General features: G+C 41.2%; 1 protein-coding gene across 2 annotated transcripts in view; it reads left to right on the forward strand.

The window, feature by feature from the left end:
- Nucleotides 1–245: 245 nt before the first annotated feature.
- LOC110496290 (KN motif and ankyrin repeat domain-containing protein 3) overlaps nt 246–19,030 on the forward strand; it is a 37,341-nt gene continuing 18,556 nt past the window's right edge. Inside the window, exon 1 of one of the 2 annotated variants that reach the window (XM_021572139.3) lies at nt 246–433. The gene's annotated coding sequence lies outside the window, so the exon portion shown is untranslated. Of the gene's footprint in view, nt 434–12,613; nt 13,211–19,030 lie in introns of those variants that run through there. The other variant, XM_021572213.3, reaches the window with a different exon arrangement.

Below are 19,030 nucleotides of genomic sequence, written 5' to 3' on the forward strand. Positions count from 1 at the left end.
CTGCAACAAAATTTCCCATTGACAAATGGCACTAGTCTAGGCCAACTACAACATGACAAATGTTTTGCTCAATCATGACTCAATAATTTTGGCCACAAACGTATTTTTAGATATTGTGATAAATATGCAAAGTTAGTTTTAATTTTCGAAACATATTAAAACGTATTTATATTCTGGCTATAACATCATAATACATCAGTCACTTCCACTGAGGTATAAAATACTTTCCACGGTTTCTGTCCCTTACTACTTCTATTGGGCACACATCCCCTTGCACCGATTGGTTGATTCGCCTGTCTATCATTGACTCATAAACCTGTTGAAGAGTGGGAAAGCGCAAGGGGTGGCATGTTTTTCCTTCCTAACTTTATTACCAAGAATGCTCGGAGAAATTATAGTGAAAGTTAAAAGAAAGCCTTAGGAAGTCTGAAAGGTAAGACAAACACATTTCAATGATACATTATTGCATGCACTACATATTCCTCGAACGATAGCCTATCAAATGGGCTCAAGATTTGCGTAAAAGCAAAGGGAACAGGTAAAGTTGCCGCTCTATCAACTGTATGGACCATGCCTTGATTGATTTATATCTATTTTCCTTTTTACGTAGACCTACATAACATATTGTGTGCGCTTCTTATTTAGTGCATTGAAAATAGTGCTCAGATAGTTGTGAATGTTACCGACCCGTACGAAGCCCATCGTATCGTAGGCATATATTTGTTCCGTAACCAACTGTATTCTGGAAAGTCTGTAGCGAACCATCTGCCATAGTTTAAAACATCAACTGTACGGTTATATTTGTGTATAACCAATCAAGTAACGTTATATACGAATAAATTGTTCATACATTTGTGGATTTATTTAGTTTACTTTTCAGAGACAGCGCATGAAAAGCCACAATTAATATCCTATGTGTGCATAAAGACAGTATCGTCGGGTCCACAAAGAGCCCCATTTGAACAAAACTGGGCTAGTCCAAGAACATCTGTTTGAATTTAATTCAAATTAATTAAACATTTTTAGAGTGATTTTAGTCTTGAGAAGAGAGAGAAATTGACACACCCCATGCAAGATAACTGTTAAAGTAGTACTTCATCGATGTATAGGCTACTGAACGCATAGAATGGCGTTATAAAGGTGTTACATGAGGCTGGATGTCTGTTGATTAGTGACATTAGATTTAGACAAGTACATTTAAGATTATAATCCACCCAGGAAGCCAAAAAAACTTTTTTTACCCCAAGCAAAAAATATTTGGAGTTGTAGCTAAACAAAGTCGTCATCATCAAACAAACAGTAAGACATGACATGGTATGAAAATACTCCATTGTCAGTGAAATGCCCCCCCCTCTCTGCACATCCCCCATTAGGGCTACAATCTGTGGTGCTGTCTCTGTGGAGGACAAGAAAGTCGTGTCTTGCTTCATAATAACACACATAATCACATTGTGATATGGGGATTACTAAATTAATCACAGCTTCGTGGAATTGGCTTGTTGTGATCACAATTGATTCTCCTATTGGGGGGTGAGTTGTGCCCCAGACATGGCTTGTCCAGACTGTAATTCATCCACTTGACTGCTAACCATCCCCATGTTGTCTGTCATGTGATTCTATGCTATAAACTGTCTTATTGCCAGCTCGAATTCATTAAATCATTGTTTTGTAACTTCCATATGCATCCTGAATTCACATGTTGTGAACCATCTGGCTTCCTTTGAAATGTAGATGTTAATCGTAAGATGACAAAATGTTGCGCATCTACAAGAACATACTGGTTCATGATGTACATTCCTAAATCTGTTTGTTTATATTTTAATGGAACATAAACCATTGATGCAGGCTAGATCAGTTCTACAACAATATACAGATAAACATAATTAAACCTTTCACTGGTTATGTGGGAAGAAATGATCTAAGCTAAGGTTGGATGTCAAACAGAATGAATCATATTTGAGCAGCAAATATCTGTCCAAACAAGAGGCCTCTATTGTACATAGGATAATTGCATTGACTTGTTGTGCCCTTAGACAGTAGCCTCCATAGTTAAAAAATAAGTGGCAAACAGTTTTATGTTAAGTTTTAGAGTGTGATTATTTATGTTTAAGCATGAATTCACTGCCTCCGCATTTTTCCACCATCAATGCAATGCTTTTCAAACTGTTATTGAAAGCAATATTTCCTCCTGAGATCTATTTGAACAACCCCAAAGTTTTAGTAAAACGTTCCACCTTTCTTGTTGTAAGTAAGTATCCATATGAAACGGCTTCATAACAATGTGAACATCCTCCTATCCAAGAAAATATTAATGGTAAAAAGTTGGCAGTTGGCACATTTGTATTAATTCAGTTAGATGTTTAACCAAAACGCAATGTGGGAAAAAAAACAAAAAAGTGGGTTTAAAGGCTTTAATAGGAAATGAAATTGCCCTTCTCAGATTGACAGTAGCTAAAGCACTTGCTCATGCCTGTTGTCAACCCCTTCGAGGAGCAGTGACTGATGTCTTGTTCTGCTATATATGTCTTGAGATTCATTGTAGCAAATCACAACAATTACGCGTGTTGGACGGTAACATGTTAAGCTTTCAACAACATTGATGAGCTCACAGGGGGGATATGGTCGGGTTCCTGCAACTGTACACTTGAGTATGACTTACAGTGTCTGTCTTCAAAAATAGAACCACCATAAATGTAGTGACGGGTGTTGTGGGGGCAGTGAAACTGTCTGATGCTGAGGACGTTCTCAGCGTCTAACAAAACAAGAAAATATATATTATATTCTGTAATATATAGGTCTATATTCCAAAATATTGATGCCATCATAGTAAATTTACTATGTTTCGTTTTCTTCTCTGCCTGTTCCCTTTACCTTTCATTCACCTTGAATATCCAATCTGCAGAGAGTTTTGTTCATTGTTTGATTGAGTTAGATTATTGACTTATTCATTCAAGGCCACTTGAGGTTTGACCGTTCCCTGAACACTAGTTGTACAATCATCTCCTTTGATCAAGGCCTTCAGTGGATTTTATGTCTGCATCCCCATGGTTAAGTTGGCTCCATCTGCCATAGAGAGGTCTTTCTATTGCATCTCCATCAATGAATCAATCAAATGTATTTATAAAGTCCTTTTTACATCAGCCGATGTCACAAAGTGCTGTACAGAAACCCAGCCTAAAACCCCAAACAGCAAGCAATGCAGGTGTAGAAGAACGGTGAAAGGCCAGAACCCTAGGAAGAAACCTAGAGAGGAACCAGGCTCTGAGGGGTGGCCAGTCCTCTTCTGGCTATGCAGGGTGGAGATTATAACAGAACATGGCCAAGATGTTCAAATTTTCATAGATGACCTGCAGGGTCAGATAATAATAATCACAGTGGTTGTAGAGGGTGCAACAGGTCAGCACCTCAGGAGTAAATGTCAGTTGGGTTTTCAAAGCCGATCATTCAGCGTTAGAGACAGCATTTGTGGTAGAGAGAGGGTCCAAAACAGCAGGTCCGGGACAAGGTAGCGCGTCCAGTGACAGGTCAGGGTTCCATAGCCGCAGGTAGAACAGTTGAAACTGGAGCAGCAGCATGACCAGGTGGACTGGGGACAGCAATGAGTCATCAGGCCAGGTAGTCCTGAGGCATGGTCCTAGGGCTCAGGTCCTCTGAGAGAAAGAGAGAGAGGAAAAAAAGAGAGAATTAGAGGGAGCATACTTAAATTCACATGTTCGCATACTTAAATTCAAATGGCTCCAATATTCCGCGAAGAAGGCCTCTACTTGGCTGTTTCTGACATTGGAGGAGTTATCATTCAAATAAAATAAAATATTATTGGTCACAAACACATACAGTTGAAGTCGGAAGTTTGCATACACGTTAGCCATTTAAACTCAGTATTTCACAATTCCTGACATTTAATCCTATTAAAAATTCCCTGTCTTAGGTCAATTGGGATCACCACTTTATTTTAAGGATGTGAAATGTCAGAATAATAGTAGAGAGAATGATTTACGTAAACTTCTGACCCACTGGAATTGTGATGAAGGGAATAAGTGAAATAATCTGTCTGTAAACAATTGTTGGAAAAATTACTTGTGTCATGCACAAAGTAGATTTCCTAACCGACTTGCTATAGTTTTTTAACAAGAAATTTGTGGAGTGGTTGAAAAATGAGTTTTAATGACTCAACCTAAGTGTATGTAAACTTCCGACTTCAACTGTATTTAGCAGATGTTATTGCGCGTGTAGCGAAATGCTTCTTTTCCTAGCTTCAACAGTGTAGTAAAATCTAACAATTCACAACAATACACACACATCTCAAAGGAAAATAATGGAATTAAGAAGGTGCAGGGTTGTGTAACCGATGGTAGGCGGCTAGTGATGGCTATTTAATAGTCTGATGGCCTTGAGATAGAAGCTGTTTATCAGTCTCTTGGTCCCAGCTTTGATGCACATGTACTGACCTCGCCTTCTGGATGATAGTGGGGTGAACAGGCCGTGGCTCGGGTGGTTGATGTCCTTGATTATCTTTTTTTTCTTCCTGTGACATCAGGTGCTGTATGTGTCCTGGAGGGCAGGCAGTGTGCCCCCGGTGATGCATTGATCAGACCGCACAACCCTCTGGAAAGCCCTGCGGTTGCGGGTGGTGGCGTTGTCTTCACCACACTGTTTGTGTGGGTGGACCATTTCAGACTGTCAGTGGCGTGTATGCCTTCTCCACTGCGGTCCCGTCAATGTGGATAGGGGCGTGCTGTCTATGCTTTTTCCTGAAGTTCACGATCATCTCCTACGTTTTGTTGACGTTGAGGGTGAGGTTATTTTCCTGGCACACTCTGCCAGTCCCCTCACCTCCTCCCTGTGGGCTATCTCATCATTGTTAGTAATCAGGCCTACTATGGTTGTGTTGTCTGCAAAGTTGATGATTGAGTTGGAGGTGTGTGTGGCCACGCAGTCATGGGTGAACAGGGAGTACAGGAGGGGGCTGAGCACACTTCCCTGTGGGGCCCCTGTGTTGAGGATCAGTGAAGTTGATGTGTTGTTTCCTACCTTCACAACCTGGGGGTGGCCCATCAGGAAGTCCAGGACCCAGTTGCACAGGGCAGGGTTCAGATCCAGGGCCCCGATCTTGATGATGAGCTTGCAGGGTACTATAGTTAATGAACAGTATTCTTACATAGGTATTCCTCTTGTCCAGATGGGATAGGGCAGTGTGCAGTGCAATGGCGATTGCATCGTCTGTGGATCTATTGGGGCGGTAAGCAAATTGAAGTGGGTCTAGGGTGTCAGGTAAGGCAGAGGTGATATGATCCTTAACTAGCTTCTCAAAGCACTTCATGATGACAGAAGTGAGTGCTACGGGGCCGGGTCGATGTCACTGTGTTATCCTCAAAGCTGGCGAAGAAGGTGTTTAGCTTGTCCGGGAGCAAGACGTCGTCGTCCGCGACGTGACTGGTTTTGCCACATACAGTTGAAGTCAGAAGTTTACATACACCTTAGCCAAATACATTTAAACTCAGTATTTCACAATTCCTGACATTTAATCCTATTAAAAATTCCCTGTTTTAGGTCAGTTCGGATCACCACTTTATTTTAAGGATGTGAAATGTCAGAATAATAGTATACAGAATTATTTCTTTCAGCTTTTATTTATTTCATCACATTCCCAGTGGGTCAGAAGTGTACATACATTAAAAATCCTACAATGTGATTTTCTGGATTTTTTTTTCTCATTTTGTCTGTCATAGTTGAAGTGTACCTATGATGAAAATTACAGGCCTCTCTCATCTTTATAAGTGGGAGAACTTGCACAATTCGTGGCTGACTAAATACTTTTTTGCCCCACTGTACACTCAATTAGTATTTGGTAGCATTGCCTTTAAATTGTTTAACTTGGGTCAAACGTTTTGGTTAGCCTTCCACAAGCTTCCCACAATAAGTTGGGTGAATTTGGGCACATTCCTCCTGACAGAGCTGGTGTAACTGAGTCAGGTTTGTAGGCCTCTTTGCTCGCACATGCTTTTTCAGTTCTGCTCACACATTTTCTATAGGATTGACGTCAGGGCTTTGTGATGGCCATTCCAATACCTGGTCTTTGTTGTCCTTAAGCCATTTTGCATGACTTTGGAAGTATGCTTGGGGTCATTGTCCATTTGGAAGACCCATTTGCGACTAAGCTTTAACTTCCTGCCTGATGTCTTGAGATGTTGCTTTAATATATCCACATAATTAACCTAAGTGTATGTAAACTTCCGACAACTGGACATCTTGTGTCTGAGCCGTTGAATTGCGACTCCACTTTGTCTCTGTACTGACTGTACTGTTTGATTGCCTTACAGAAGGAATAACTACACTGTTTGTATTCAACCATATTCCCAGTCACCTTGCCATGGTTAAATGCGGTGGTCAGCACTTTCAGTTTAGCGCAAATGCTGCCATCTGTCCACGGTTTCTGATTTAGATATGTTTTAATAGTCACAGTGGGAACAAGATCAACATCCCCTATACACTTCCTGATGAACTCAGTCACCGTGTCCGTGTATACATCAAAGTTATTCTCTGAGGCTACCCGGTACATATCCCAGTCTGCGTGATCAAAACAATCTTGATGAATGGATTATGATTATTCAAACCAGCGTTAAATAGACCTTAGCACGGGTATTTCCTGTTTGAGTTTCTGCCTATAGGAAGGGAGGTGCAAAATGGATTCGTGATCTGATTTGCCGAAGGGAGGGCGGGGGAGGTCCTTGTAGGCATCCCGGAAGAGAGAATTGCAGTGGCCAAGTGTTTTCCCAGGGCGAGTACTACAGTCAATGTGTTGATAGAACTTCGGTAGCGTTTTCCTCAAATTTGCTTTGTTAAAATCCCCAGCTACAATAAATGCGGCCTTATTTGGCCAACTTGGAGAAATGCCTAGTTGTCCTAGAGAGAATATTTTATTGATATGAGTAGGAGCATACTAGAGGTCGACCGATTATGATTTTTCAACGCCGATACCGATACCGATTATTGGAGGACCAAAAAAGCTGATACCGATTAATCGGCTGATTTAAAAAAGATATATTTGTAATAATAACAATTACAACAATACTGAATGAACACTTATTTTAACTTAATATAATACATCAATAAAAATCTATTTAGCCTCAAATAAATAATGAAACATGTTCAATTTGGTTTAAATAATGCAAAAACAAAGTGTTGGAGAAGAAAGTAAAAGTGCAATATGTGCCATGTAAAAAAGCTACCTTTTAAGTTCCTTGCTCAAAACATGAGAACATATGAAAGCTGGTGGTTCCTTTTAACATGAGACTTCAGTATTCCAAGGTAAGCGGTTTTAGGTTGTAGTTATAGTATTTATAGGACTATTTCTCTCTCTACCATTTGTATTTCATATACCTTTGACTATTGGATGTTCTTATAGGCACTTTAGTATTGCCAGTGTAACAGTATAGCTTCTGTCCCTCTCCTGGCCTCGAACCAGGAACACATCGACAACAGCCACCCTCGAAGCAGCGTTACCCATGCAGAGCAAGGGGAACAATTACTCCAAGTCTCAGAGCGAGTGACGTTTGAAATGCTATTAGCGCGCACCCCGCTAACTAGCTAGCCATTTCACATCGGTTACACCAACACACCACACACTATAGTATTGCCAGCCTAATAAACATAAACAGCGCAATGCTTGAAGCATTGTGAAGAGCTGCTGTCAAACACACAATAGTGCTGTTTGAATGAATGCTTATGAGCCTGCTGCTGCCTACCACCGCTCAGTCAGACTACTCTATCAAATCATAGACTTAATTATAACATAACACAGAAATACGAGCCTTTGGTCATTAATATGGTAGGATCTGGAAACTAACATTTCGAAAACAAAATGTTTATTATTTCAGTGAAATACGGAACTGTTCGGTATTTTATCTAACGGGTGGCATCCATAAGTCTAAATATTGCTGTTACATTGCACAACCTTCATTGTTATAATTACGTAAAATTCTGGCAAATTAGTTCGCAATGAGCCAGGCTGCCCAAACTGTTGCATTTACCCTGACTCTGCCTGCAATGAACGCAAGAGAAGTGACACAATTTCACCTGGTTAATATTGCCTGCTAACCTGGATTTCTTTTAGCTAAATATGCAGGTTTAAAAAAATATACTTCTGTGTATTGATTTTAAGAAAGGCATGGGTGTTTATGGTTAGGTACAGTCGTGCAACAATTGTGCTTTTTTCACAAATGCGCTTTTGTTAAATCATCCCCCTGTGTTGCATCAATTATATGCAACCCAGGACACGCTAGATAAACTAGTAATATAATCAACCATGTGTTTTTTAATTTGATCTTTATTTAACTAGGCAAGTCAGTTAAGAACAAATTCTTATTTTCAATGACGGCCTAGGAACAGTGGGTTAACTGCCTGTTCAGGGGCAGAACGACAGATTTGTACCTTGTCAGCTCGGCAGTTTGAACTTGCAACCTTCCGGTTACTAGTCCAACGCTCTAACCACTAGGCTAGTTAACTAGTGATTATGATTGATTGATTGATTGTTTTTTATGATACGTTTAATGATAGCTAGCAACTTACCTTGGCTTCTTACTGCATTTGCTTAATAGGCAGGCTCCTCGTGGAGTGCAATGAGAGGCAGGTGGTTAGAGCGTTGGACTAGTTAACTGTAAGGTTGCAAGATTGAATCCCGGAGCTGACAAGGTAAAAATCTGTCGTTCTTCCCCTGAACAAGGCAGTTAACCCACTGTTCCTAGGCCATCATTGAACATAAGAATGTGTTCTTAACTGACTTGCCTAGTTAAATAAAGGTGTAAAAAAACATAGGCCAAATCGGTGTCCAAAAATACCGGCCCTAATTAATCGGCCATTCCTATTAATCGGTCGACCTCTCAAGCATACTGCTTAATGTGCTTTCATTGCATTGAAACATTATTAAATTGAATCTATCTTGGATATAAGATTGAATCCCTTCTACATGATATACAGTGTGTGAGAATAAATTAGCTAAAAATACCCATGTAAACTCTAACAAGGTCTGGGGGAGAGAGCCTATTTACTAATTGAATCTAGTGCCTTAAGATGCTGTTTATTCCCGCTTGAAGTGCAATCAGCTGCTTCTAACAATTTCCCCAAGGCCACTTTTTGAAACACTTACAGGGATAATTTGGGATTGTGCCTGGATATATTTTAAGGCTCCTGAGTGGCGCAGGGGTCTAAGGCACTGCACCTCAGTTCTAGAGGTGTCACTACAGACCCTGGTTCGATCCTGGGCTGTATCACAACCTGTGATCGGGGGTCCCAATTCGCCCAGTGTCATCTGGGTTAGGGGAGGGTTTGGCCGGGGTAGGCTGTCATTGTAAAATAACAATTTGTTTTTAATCGACTTGCCTAGTTAAATATACAGTAAATATACAGTATGATTCTCAGCTTTACTTTGAGGTGAGCAGAGCTTACGCATTGTCGTTTTTGTTAAGTCTTGGATCTGGAGAAGGTTTTCCCACAAATCAGCTGTCCCTATCCTCCTCTATAAACTTGAAGTAAAGATGTTGGTGAATAAGTGTAATTTGCACCAGTAAAGGAAATAACTGACTAATAAACAGGTTTTGGAGTGTGGTTTTAGACAACTGCGGCTAGCTGACATCTGGTCTTTTTACTGGAGGTATGAAAATAAAACATCTGGAGGCTTCATTTGCTACTGTTGTGAAGAAGGCAAATGGTTCAGTCTCAAAATGGTTCAGTCTCAAAATGGTTCAGTCTCTATGCTGCATGCAGCCCCTAGGCTTGCCAAATGGGTCAATAAGATCATGTTTCCAGAGACCTAGACATTAGGCTATGTATTTATTGCATAATTTATTGGACCATTCCAAGTCCAGTCAAGTCATTTTCTCAGTTTTCTTAGTTGACAATATAACAGTTTGAAAATAAACCATTTGAAAAAGTTAAGTAGTTAATTCAATCTCAGTACAGTAACTTGGGTTGAAGTTGAACAGTAAGATGTTGCAGAACCATGGCACTCATTTATTTTAATTTGATCCACTTTCTCCCCAGGGACATTACAGACAGTACATGTCAGAATGTCTTACCATTACCAGGCCTGCCTATATGAGGACCCTTGCTGAGGAGCTAGACCTTCAGACCATTTTAGAAAGAGCTTGGGCAGGACATTGAGACCATTGTAAAATCTGCATGCAAATAGCTCCACTTTGAGTGTGGTGCTTGGAGCCAACATGGTGTCTGGGTGGGAAGACAAGGTCCTGTTAGACTGGGTTTTGTACTTGGCCTTCCTAACACCATTCAAAGCCACGGACTTCCCCAATGCCTGATTGAATTCACTTTGTGACATTTTGAACCCTTTGGGGAGGGAGAGTGAGGGGGAACGGGAATGGGAGATTGAACAAGGAACAAGGAGACCTCAGAAAACTTTTGCAAACAGCCTCACCACCGAAGTGGCATAATGCTTCATTGTGGGGCTTGAATGTGTGTGGGGGAGGGGGGGATGCATGTGATGTTTGATACCCAAGTTGATAGTTAAAAGATTAGGTTTTAGTCTAGAAGCGTATTTAAGGCTGTAAGGGCAAAACTTTGGACTGCAATGTGTTTGTGTATCTCGAAATCCCTCATTGACATCAACGCATGATTTACGAGACAGAATTACGGATACGGATGTGGCCCTAAATACCTGGGGAAACATCTGGTGGCAGGGGGTTATTTCTGTGAACTTCCCAGGCACTTCATGCTGTGTACACATTTGCATGTCTAATTTCTGCATTATGTGTCGTGATGGGATGCTTGGACGCCAGGAAAAGACCAGGAGCTGTAGTGGATTTGCGTTAGAGGTCGACCGATTAATCGGAATGGCCTATTAATTAGGGCCGATTTCAAGTTTTCATAACAATCAGAAATCGGTACTTTTGGGCGCCGATTTGCCAATTGTTATTTTTTTTAATTTTTATACCTTTAATTAACTAGGCAAGTCGGTTAAGAACACATTTATCACACACTTATTTTCAATGACGGCCGAAGAACGGTGGGTTAACTGCTTTGTTCAGGGGCAGAACGACAGATTTTCACCTTGTCAGCTCGGGGGATTCAATTTTGCAACCTTACAGTTAACTAGTCCAACGCAATAACGACCTGCCTCTCTCTTGTTGCACTCCACAAGGAGTGCCTGTTATGCGAATGCAGTAAGCCAAGGTAAGCTGCTAGCTAGCATTAAACTTATCTTATAAAAAACAATCAATCATAACCACTAGTTAACTACACATGGTTGATGATATTACTAGATATTATCTAGCGTGTCCTGCGTTGCATATAATCTGACTGAGCATACAAGTATCTAAGTATCTGACTGAGCGGTGGTAAGCAGAAGCAGGCGCGTAAACATTCATTCAAACAGCACTTTTGTGCGTTTTGCCAGCAGCTCTTCGTTGTGCGTCAAGCATTGCGCTGTTTATGACTTCAAGCCTATCAACTCCCGAGATGAGGCTGGTGTAACCGAAGTGAAATGGCTAGCTAGTTAGCCGGCGCTAATAGTGTTTCAAACATCACTCGCTCTGAGCCTTCTAGTAGTTGTTCCCCTTGCTCTGCATGGGTAACGCTGCTTCGATGGTGGCTGTTGTCGTTGTGTTGCTGGTTTGAGCCCAGGGAGGAGCGAGGAGAGGGACGGAAGCTATACTGTTACACTGGCAATACTAAAGTGCCTATAAGAACATCAAATTGTCAAAGGTATATGAAATACAAATGGTATAGAGTGAAATAGTCCTATAATTCCTATAATAACTACAACCTAAAACGTCTTACCTGGGAATATTGAAGACTCATGTTAAAAGGAACCACCAGCTTTCATATGTTCTCATGTTCTGAGCAAGGAACTGAAACGTTAGCTTTCTTACATAGCACATATTGCACTTTTACTTTCTTCTCCAACACTTTGTTTTTGCATTATTTAAACCAAATTGAACATGTTTCATTATTTACTTGAGGCTAAATTGATTTTATTGATGTATTATATTAAGTTAAAATAAGTGTTCATTCAGTATTGTTGTAATTGTCATTATTACAAATAAAAAAATAAAAAAATTGGCCGATTGATCGGTATCGGCTTTTTTGGTCCTCCAATAATCGGTATCGGTATTGAAAAATCATAATCGGGCGACCTCTAGTTTGCGTTCCTGTGTGCACGCCTGTGTGTTCTTATTTTGCAGAAACTTAGGCTGCTTTTCGACAGTAAAAGCAGTGTTACACTAATGTACATCCCCTTTGTTTATACTAGGGAAATTGTGTTTCCAAAGCTAGGGCTGACAGTGAGAACTTGTGAAGAGCAGAATCAACAACCTCTTCATAACCAAAATAGTTGCTTTGTGAGAAGGTGTTAAAGTTCACAGTTAGACATTGTTATGTAAATTACAGCTGAAAAGTAACAGTAGCCTGGCTTTGGCTCAGTGAGACACGGGTACTGGCCCATGTAGATGGAAACAGAAAAGTGAGCCTTTTTGGTAAAACAGGGGTTAATCCTGTATGGCAATACACAAGTAGTGTGTTTGTTCAGCTCCTCGTTTTTGCTTGTCTTCTCCCTGGATTTTTCTTCTGGTGTCACAGGAAGCAGCTTTTTGGCCTTAGCGATGGGTTTCCTGTCAGGATTGGAGCGGCCCTGAGTTCCTACTGCGAGACAATAGGAGGTTTCCCCTGTGGGCCGGGTGCTGTTCTCAGACCTGCTTCCCTTCAGGAAACTGCAGATTTATCCCAGCAGCTGAGCTGTACTGAGCTGAGCCACACTGACTCAAACAAGGATTAGAGTGAGACACTACCCTATGAGTGTGTGTCTCTTCTGAATGGGGCTTTTGTTATGTTCAGTAGTCTGATGGTAAAGATGAGCCTGTAGTTGTGGTGGGGTGGGCTGGAAGGATGAAGGAATAGCCTTGCCCAATAAGACCCGAATCTGGGTTAATAAGTGTGGGCTGAGCTGGAGTGACTATCGTCTATCTGTGGAGCTAGAAGCCTTGCTTTCTCTATTGTCAGCCGTGTTTGCTGTTGACCCTCTCCTTTGAGGGAAAAGGGAGGTGGTGGCCGGGATGAGGTCACTTTTCCAAAACATGGCTCCTGCCATGTAGCCAGTAGTCCTCGGCCAGAACACTTCCTGTTGAAAAGCAGCGCTGAAAAAGTATTCTTCAGTGTTAGAATTATGGTGAATGCCTGGGAAACAGCCACCTCAGTGATGACGGTAATGGTAGAGAGTCGTTATGTTAAACAGGATAACAAATCTTTATAGAAACCATCAACAGCTATGGGAAATATGTGCAATTGCTTAGTTTATAGTAGCTTGGCTTCAATTTGTAGAGTATTCCAGTGTGTCCAAATCCAATGACGACTTTACAAAGTTAAACCTTCTATTAGTTTTATATTGACTTACAGCCATAGGCATTTGTTTTTGTCATTTATGGGATCATATGACATGATCTACAAGATTGCAACAACAACATAGAACATTGTGTAACAGGCAGTTGCGCTTGCATGTGTCTGTGTGTGCGGTCACATCATGCGGGTGTATGTGTGTGTGACATGGCTGTGGCTGTGGCTCACTGCTGTTGATGAAACAAAGGGGGATACCTAGTCAGTTGTACAACTGAATGCCTTCAACTGAAATGTGTCTTCCACATTTAACCATGGGGGGCTGCATTAATCGACATCCACGTCCTCGGTGCCCGGGGAACAGTGGTTTAACTGCCTTGCTCAGGGGCAGAATGACAGATTTTTACCTTTACAGCTCGGGGATTTGATCCAGCAACCTTTCAGTTACTGGCCCAACACTCTAACCACTAGGCAGAGGGATGTGGCTTCTCCCCCTGACTGTGTGTGTTGTAATTTGGTGCCTGTCATCAGGACCTGGAAAAACATCTTGAACGGGCCTGTTTGTGCTGAGTGGGAGCTGGTGACACTAAGTAAGGAGGAGTGAGGGAAGGAGTGGGTGGCATAGAGGCTCGGCTACATGTCTATTTTACACTCCTCTAATCTGAGGAGAGGGAGTGGGTGGGATGGAGGCTACGTGTCTATGTTACACTCTTCTGATCTGAGGAACAGGCATCTGGGGCAAATCTGAGACACTTGGAATTTGGTGGTTGCTAATACCTGACTAAGGGTTTCTTTGTGTTTATCTAAGTGTTGTCGATCCTGCCTCGTTACCCCTGGCTTTTTCACAAGGTTGGTTATGAGTTTGTGGCTGTGTAGATAACCTAATCCTTCCAACATGATGATATGTGCAACAGTGGCAATTGTTACTGAGTGGACTATCCTGGCTAAATAAAATAAATGAGTTGTTTGGAAATTGAGATGATTTAGAGATTGGTTAATCTGCGCAGCACCTTGACTAATTTGACTGGATGTTGTGAAGAAGGCCTTGGAGTTATACCAGACTGGGAATTGAAATCCTGGCCCTAGTAAAGTTATAGGCTATAACTAAGGCCCAGAATGTTCCTTAGCCAGGAAAATGTTTTTGCTAGATGTCAAATAAAAGTGGTGACAGCAGGCATGTCTGAAGCTAACCAGAGTCCCCCAGACCAATCTCCACTTGAAGTCTCAGGCTAATGGCCAGTGTCAGTGGATGGCGTTCTCTTGTGATAAGCTTGGCTTGGTGAGATGAAGGGAAGGGGCTGTAGAGACTAGCCTCTGCAATCAGTTTTTGTGTTTTATTTTAATCCAATGCCTTGCTTTGTGGAATATTAATGTAGGCTACGCTGGGCTTTGCTGTCACAGTGTCAACATTTTGTGCATAGTTTCTCCTTGAATTACAACGAGAGATTACAGAAAATCCATGTATTTGGAGATGTTTTTTAATTTATCCTTCTATGTTATCATAACTACCATGTAGGTCTACATGTCCCAGCCTGGTCCATGCTAGCAAGTTGTGAGAGGGAAGTGTGGTGGAATGTGCCAGAGGCTATAGGGAAACAGAATCTGTGTGTTTGTGTGTTAGGGTGCTCTGACCCTGTGTCGATCTCTCTTTCTTAGTCTAGTTGTCTAAGGAAATGTGACCCACAACTCTGAACTCTGTATATGTGTTGGTGTGTATGTTAGCTTTTCTACGAGAGTTGTCATTCTGGGTCGGTGAGAGAAATAACATACTACTTTAGCTATGAAGGCTTTAAAAACCCCACCCCAGACCAATGTAGGAAATTGCTTTTCAACAAGGGGTGAATTCAGAAATATTGCTAAATGGATTCTCTCTACTTTTAATTTGCCCAGCAGGCTGTCTTGTAAGCCATGTGAGAACATATGTGACCGACTGGCTCAATTCGGTCTTCTGTAGCAAAATTTGAAATTGTGTTTTTTACATTGGATAAAAGTAAAGACTCAGAGCTAGAAAGTATATATCGAACACAACAGTTGAGGAACAATGGGAAAGTAATTCTGCTTTGAAAGTTGATAAATTTGTAACCCCACTTTTGAGAACATTTTCCTTGAATGTTTTGGTACACCTACTGGAAAGCTCTTCTTTGTCTACACTCATTCAGCATCGTCACACCCTCTTAAGCATTAGCCCCACCAGTAGTCTCTTTATGGATTCACTTGAGGCCATGTGCTAAACAACCAAAGATTTCAATACTGGTTTATACTACGTCTATTGACATATCTGTAGACAGTTGTCGCAGTGACATCATGAACATTCTATTGTTGTTCGACATCAAACCTGTCGTTGTTCTTATGAAAAAGTATAAACACAAAAATGACAGTCTGCATGACATCAGCAGCCTGGTGGTCCAAAATAGCATAACTGGTATATTTTAACACCAATAAACCCATCCGTTTAAAAATGAATTTAGTATATGTCAATCTAGCAAACCAGGCAACTAAAAGCAACTTTCTAAACAATGTTTTGGTTAGTTTCTAGCTTGTTAGCTAGCTCGCTAAAGTTAAGTTAAGTTAGCTTAACCTGTAGTGACGCCCAGCCCGTGAATGGGACCGTTATCATCATCTGACACTAATTAGCATGACGCAACGGACATAAATCTTCCTAGAAAATATTCCTATTCATGAAAATCACAAGTGAAATATATTGGAACACAGCTTAGCCTTTTGTTAATCACCCTGTCATCTCAAATTTTCAAAATATGCTTTACAGCCAACGCTAGACAAGCATTTGTGTAAGTTTATCATAGCCTAGCATAGCATTATGCCTTGCTAGCAGCAGGCAAACTTGTCACGGAAATCAGAAAAGCAATCAAATTAAATCGTTTACCTTTGATGAACTTTGGATGTTTTCACTCACGAGACTCCCAGGTAGACAGCCAAAGTTGTTCTTCATGATTGGCTGAGAAATCGCCCGGAAATTGCGGTTACCACAACGCTGAAAAATATTCCAAATTAGGTCCATAATATCGACAGAAACATGGCAAACGTTGTTTAGAATCCATCCTCAAGGTGTTTTTCTAATATCTATTCGTCGGGACAATTCGTTTTTCACTTTGACCGATTGGAGTAATGGCTACCTCTGTATTTTACACGAGATTCTCTCTCGGAGCCACCATGTGACCACAATGTGTCTGCCTACGGCTATTCTTCAACAGAAATGCGTAAATCTACGTTACAATTCTGTAGACACCTTGGGGAATACGTAAAAAGCGTAAGCTCGTTGATGGTACATTCACAGCTGAATAGGGAGTCATTGGAATGCAGCGCTTTCAAAACCTGGGGCACTTCCGGATTGGATTTTTCTCAGGCTTTCGCCTGCAACATCAGTTCTGTTATACTCACAGTCAATATCTTTACAGTTTTGGAAACGTTAGAGTGTTTTCTATCCAAAGCTGTCAATCATATGCATATTCTAGCATCTTTTCCTGACAAAATATCCCGTATCCCGTTCCCATTTTCCAAAAATGAAAATACTGCCCCCTAACACCAAGAGGTTTTAAGTTAGCTGGCTAGCCAGTTCAAATAATTACCATATCATATAGCTGACAATGTCTTAACTTTAGCTAATTTGTATTCATTATTACAGGAAAATAAACTCACAACAAGATCCTTATTTGCAAGTTAATGGCGAGCTAATTTCAGAAAATAGCTTATGGTTGTGAGTGTGACGAAATAAAAGTCGGGCATTCTACCGGAGAATTTTAGAACTTGGTCTCCTTGGCCTAACGTTTATGACCTAATTTGACTTTGGTGCAGGTCATGTTGTTCTTCACATTACTGTCTCTGGTAAATACACACTATATCAAATAAAAGACAGGTTTATTTGTCACATGCACAGGATATAGAAGGTGTTAGCTACCAGGCTATAACTATCTTTTTTTTTTTTTTACATTTTAATTTAAGCAGGTAGGCTAGTTGAGAACAAGTTCTCATTTACAACTGCGAACTGGCCAAGATAAAGCAAAGCAGTGGGCCAAAAACAACAACACATGGGATAAACAAATGTACAGTCAATAATACAATAGAAAAATCTGTATCCAGTGTGTGCAAATGAAGTAAGGAGGTAAGGCAATAAATAGGCCATTGTGGTGAAGTAATTACAATTTAGTAATTAACACTGTGGTGAGAAATGTGCAGATGAAGATGTGCAAGTAGAAGTACTGGTGTGCAAAAGAGCAGAAAAAACAAAGACAAATATGGGATGAGGTAGGTAGTTGGTTGGATGGGCTATTTACAGATGGGCTGTGTACAGCTGCAGCGATCGGTAAGCTGCTCTGACAGCTGATGCCCAAAAAATAGTGAGGGAGATATCAGTCTCCAACTTCAGTGATTTTTTAAATTCGTTCCAGTCATTGGCAGCAGAACTGGAAGGAAAGGCAGCCAAAGTAGGTGTTGGCTTTGGGGATGACCAGTGAAATATACCTGCTGGACCGTGTGCTACGGGTGGGTGTTGCTATGGTGACCAGTGAGTTGAGATAAGACGGAGCTTTACCTAGCAAAGACATATAGATGACCTGGAGACAGTGGGTTTGGCGACAAATATGTACAGTCGTGGCCAAACGTTTTGAGAATGACACAAATATTAATTTCCACAAAGTTTGCGGCTTCAGTGTCTTTAGATATTTTTGTCAGATGTTACTATGGAATACTGAAGTATAATTACAAGCATTTCATAAGTGTCAAAGGCTTTTATTGACAATTACATGAAGTTGATTCAAAGAGTCAATATTTGCAGTGTTGACGCTTCATTTTCAAGACCTCTGCAATCTGCCCTGGCATGCTGCCAATTAACTTCTGGGCCACATCCTGACTGATGGCAGCCCATTATTGTATAAGCAATGCTTGGAGTGGTGCTCCATCATACTGGAAAAGGCATTGTTCGTCACCAAATTGTTCCTGGATGGTTGGGAGAAGTTGCTCTCGGAGGATGTGATTCATGGCTGTGTTCTTAGGCAAAATTGTGAGTAAGCCCACTCCCTTGGCTGAGAAGCAACCCCACACATGAATGGTCTCAGGATGCTTTACTGTTGGGGACCTTGTCTTCTCTGGACAAGCTTTTTTCCGGATGCAATATCAGTCTGTCCCTGATGTTTTTCCTGGAGAGAAGTGGCTTCTTTGCTGCCCTTCTTGACACCCGGCCATCCTCCAAAAGTCTTCGCCTCACTGTGCGTGCAGATGCACTCATACCTGCCTGCTGCCATTCTTGAGCAAGCTCTGTACTGGTGGTGCCCCGATCCCACAGCTGAATCAACTTCAGGAGACGGTCCTGGCACTTACTGGACTTTCTTGGGCTCCCTGAAGCCTTCTTCACAACAATTGAACCGCTCTCCTTGAAGTTCTTGATAATCCAATAAATGGTTGATTTAGGTTCAATCTTACTGGCAGCAATATCCTTGCCTGTGAAGCCCTTTGTTTGCAACGCAATGATGACGGCACATGTTTCCTTACAGGTAACTATGGTTGACAGAGGAAGAACAATGATTCCAAGCACCATCCTCCTTTTGAAGCTTCCAGTCTGTTATTCAAACTCAATCAGCATGACAGAATGATCTCCAGCCTTGTCCTCGTCAACACTCACACCTGTGTTAACGAGAGAATCACTGACATGATGTCAGCTGGTCCTTTTGTGCTAGGG

Source organism: Oncorhynchus mykiss, chromosome 1 (genome assembly GCF_057628025.1).
Source record: "Oncorhynchus mykiss isolate SJ-2025 chromosome 1, ASM5762802v1, whole genome shotgun sequence".
NCBI classification, from domain to species: domain Eukaryota; kingdom Metazoa; phylum Chordata; class Actinopteri; order Salmoniformes; family Salmonidae; genus Oncorhynchus; species Oncorhynchus mykiss.